Source organism: Myotis davidii, unplaced genomic scaffold (genome assembly GCF_000327345.1).
Source record: "Myotis davidii unplaced genomic scaffold, ASM32734v1 scaffold1146, whole genome shotgun sequence".
NCBI lineage: Eukaryota > Metazoa > Chordata > Mammalia > Chiroptera > Vespertilionidae > Myotis > Myotis davidii.
This window is the reverse complement of record NW_006296974.1, coordinates 6,690-11,193: the sequence shown is the minus strand read 5'-3', so window position 1 is coordinate 11,193 and position 4,504 is coordinate 6,690. Positions and strand designations below refer to the sequence as shown.

Here is a 4,504-nt window from a genome sequence, read left to right as displayed (position 1 = left end):
ATTTCTGAGTTTGATAGCAGTATGAGCATAAGCATAATCACACAATTCCCTACTCTTAAAGTGTTATTGATCAATTAAATAAATATACACATGGAAAAAAAAAATTTTCATCAGCAATATAAACAGAGTAGGCATTCCACACCAGAAAGTTCTGTTTGTGAGCCATGGGATATATTGAAGGAATGCAGAGAAGGAACACATTTTGACAGAAAGTGATGTTTACAGGAAGTTAGGTGTAGTAGACCCATTCAGAACTGACACTGGTATTCTAACTCAGAGTTATGGCTGACATTGTATGTGATTGAATGTAAAGGCAGACCAAGGAACTGTTAGGAGATGTAACAACTGGGTTTCTCCTCATCTTGGGAGATGGCTATCTTTGTGATTCCATACTGATGTAAGATAGCACCTAGATGTTTTCTAACTGAAAGGAAAGGACCAAATGGAGAACAAGACTTATTTGTGAAGGAATTAGGGAGGCTCTTGTCCTATATATCCTGACACGATTGGTGGCTTGGAGCAGAAGCTATTAGATAACAATGTTTCTGATACAAGCTTTTGACTCTATGAACTAGTATCAACTGATTTTGTTGATTTTTATTTCATGAAGTTATAGATGCAAGCTGGAAGAGAGAAGGTGGTATACTCAGAGTAGGGACCATGGACATTTGGTTCACTTATTTATATAGCTTACTTATACCTCTATGTTCCTGCTCAAGTGCAGTTACATAAATTCCACTTCCATTTGATGATGGAGTTATTCTGTGTATGCCCAACTTTACAACTTAGTGGGTCATATAATATGCATTTCATGATGTGTGGCTCAATCTGCATGGTAAATTGGTGTCCTATAGTCAAGTGTTCAGTCTCTATTTAGGCCCAGAAATGAATCAAGAGCAGTCTCTCAAAAGGAGGTTAGTTATCTGAGGATGATGGTAGGACCTTGCTCCAAAATCCTAAAGGCCTGAAAGGTATTTAATGTATAGGAGCCTGCCAAAGGGATGACAAGTTTCATCCCTAACTGCACTGACACTTTGAGCACCATTGTATCTGATGGATCATATGGCCCAAGTGACAGAGCAGCTTTCACAACAGCCTGGATGTGCTTCAGAGTCTTCTCTTGTTCTAGGCCTCATTCAAAATAGATTTTTTGGTCACTTAACAATAGGACAGAGTAATACACTGAGGAGGACATGTTTTCTTCAAAACCAAGGTTTTGTGTTCCTTTTTTGTTTTTATGAGGTGCCAGATGCAACAATTTATCCTTCATCTTAGAAGGGATTCTCCATATTCATCACATCACAGGATTCCTGAAAATTTACTATGGTAGAAGCCCCTTAATTTCAGTTGGGCTTAGGTCACTCTCTGACACCCAGATATCTTACCAATAAGTAGTTTCTTTTTCCTGCTCACTAGGTACAATCAGCATAATGTCATCAATGTAATGGACCAGTGTGACATCTTCGGGGTGGCAGGGGGCAGATTTCAAGACCTCTGGGAATTAGTGAGTGACATCACAATGATGACAGAGTAGAAGACCCAAGACTCTATCCACCTACAAAGATCAACCATTACATAGTATTCCATGAATGAAAATATATCTGGGAGACATCAGAAGTCAACTTAGGCTTCAGCAACAAAGTAGAACAAAAAACCTGAGAATAACTGCTCAATAAAGGGTAGGAAGAGAAGCTTCCTTTTGCCTACATCTTCCTCTCCTATAAGCTGGCACGGTTCAGAGTCAAGAGGGAATTCCCAGGCTCAACGGAGTTCCCTGAGTGATCAGCTTTCCCAGCCTTTCATGGGATTGCTCACAGAACTCACTTCAGTTTCACCTCACCCAGAGTCCAGAGAAGCTGAGCATTTTGAGAATAGGAACAAGGAAGAAGAGCAGGGTCACTAGCATTAGCCATGCAGCGTAAGTGTGGTTCCCAGGGCCCTGCTTTGTAGACGACCTCAGCAGACTTTGTTAGTAAAGACCTCAGTAGTTATTGTGGATGATGCATACTCCCTCAGGTTTCATCACTCATGACCCCATCACAGACCCCAGAAGATTGTTCTGCAGAAGACCCCCATATTTTTTGCTGAAGAAATCAAAGGCCAGCACAGTGCTCAGAACCACTACATATTTCACCACTGAAATTTTCACCCTACCAGTGTTTGCATTTGCAGACACTAACCTGAGCCCCTCCACCCCCATGCTCCCTTTTCCCCCTCTCATTGGAGCCCAGATTCCACAATGGCAGCCATTTCTACCCTCTGAAGCTGTGTGAATGCAAAATGTCAGCCTTGACCCTTGCAGCTGAGCCCCACCATGGTACATGAATTCATGACCATCTTTTGTAGTTATGCATGCACCAGCATGCTGCCAGCCTGAATTCTGTCACTGACCTCCACCACCATGCACATATCTGGGGTGAGACTCTACAGCCTCATAGGTCCATGCAGAGAGCCAAGGCCACATAGTTGCTTGTGGGACCAGATCCTTTCCTATCTCATCTCACTTGCATGCCCCATTGGGTTCACTTGAAGCTAGCAAGCTGCAGCTATGCACTTGTACAATGCAATCCCAGATCCAGTCACCATCCTCCATTACCATGTGTGCCCTGGGAGCTTCTGACAGGGCCACTGCAGCTGCTAGTGTGCCTATAGCTGAGCTCAGCCCTCACATTTCCAAAGCTATGCCCCTATTATCTGAGAAGAGTTGACTATTATGACTAAAGTTAAGCCAGCTAAATGGTGCTCACAAAAAGTATGCAAATTCATTTACTCACCTTACTTCACTCAAAGTTCTCACACCCAGGTACACTCAAATTCCTGTTTCAGTATTCATAAGAGAAAAAAAGGACATATTCCTAGAAATAACCAGTTCTCTGTAAGACTGACTTTCATAATATCTTTTATTTGGGGGAGGGGAGTGTTGTGTGTGTTCTTTAGTTTTTATTTCATTATCATAAACTTAACTCTGCAATCCAGCTATACTGGGAAGGACTAAGGGAATTATGGAAGCCAATGAACTGTGGAAAGAGCACAAAGATTATAGAAAATTCCAAGCTGATGGGGGTGAAGGGTGCTATCCTGAGTGTGTGTGTGTGTGTGTGTGTGTGTGTTTTATAGACAACTTTAGTTTTTATTTCATTATCATAAACTTAACTCTGCAATCCAGCTATACTGGGAAGGACTAAGGGAATTATGGAAGCCAATGAACTGTGGAAAGAGCACAAAGATTATAGAAAATTCCAAGCTGATGGGGGTGAAGGGTGCTATCCTGAGTTACAGAAGGAATGGTCTGGTGGTTAAGATAAAACACAAGTCAAATTTATTAGAGTTGTTCACATTCAGCAATGGTGATCTTTTTTTATATTTTATTGATTTTTTTGTAGAGAGGAAGGGAGAGGAATAGAGAGTTAGAAACATCGATCAGCTGCCTTCTGCACACCTCCCACTGGGGATGTGCCCGCAACCAAGGTACATGCCCTTGACCGGAATCGAACCTGGGACCCTTCAGTCCGCAGGCCGGCACTCTATCCACTGAGCCAAACCAGTCAGGGAAATGGTAATCTTCTTGCTGGTCTTGCCATTCCTGGACCCTAAGTGTTCCATGGCTGTCACAATATCCATGCCTTTTGTCACCTGACCTAAAGCCACATGCTTGCCATCCAACCACTCAGTGCAGATGAGAAACTGTGAACTGTTTGTGTTAGGTCCAGCATTAGCCATGGACAAGGTGCCAGGACCTGTATGTTTCAGGATGAAGTTCTCATCCTCAAATTTCTCCTTATAGATGGACTTGCTGCCTGTGCCATTATGGTGTGCGAAGTCACCAGCCTGGCACAAAAATCCTGGAATAATGTTGTGAAAGCAACAACCTTTTTAACCAAATCCTTTCTCCCCAGTGTTCAGAGCATGAATGTTTTCTGCTGTCTTTGGAACTTTGTCTGCAAACAGCTCGAAGGTGACATGGCCCAAGAGCTTGCAGTCCACGAAGATGTCAAAGAATACGGTGGGGTTCACTGTGGCTGGTCACGGGCAGGGCAGTTCTTGGGCAGTGGCGTCTGCAAAGCCGGGAGTGTTTGTTTTAAGCCATTTTCTTAATTCCTAGAAATCATCAGTGTAAAAAATTATCTGGCAGAGATGCCCCTGCATTTACTAAACAGAGATAATGCTGACAGTCTCAATGGCCTTAGACCTCTTACTTCTGTTATTTTGCCATCTGGCCATCATACTTTTGATCTCCGTCCTCCCCAGGACTGGCAGAGTATAACTCACATTAGAATCCATTTGCTCTTGCATGTTCTTTTCCTTTTCTCCTTTACTGGATAAGATGCTATTCTTCTCATAATTTTGAAGATATATAGCTGATACTTTATTTTATTTTTTCCTAGACCCCTAGAAAACATCTGCTTTGGCTCAAAATCACAACAGACTGGTTAGCATAGTATTCTAAAACAAACAGGCTTTAATAGTTAAATACTTCAAAGATAAACAGAATCTATTTTCCATG

The 4,504-nt window shown here is 42.2% G+C and overlaps 1 pseudogene; it reads right to left on the bottom strand.

Moving 5' to 3' along the window:
- Positions 1 to 329: 329 nt before the first annotated feature.
- On the bottom strand, positions 330 to 4,019 carry LOC102763627 (annotated as a pseudogene).
- Positions 4,020 to 4,504: the final 485 nt, after the last annotated feature.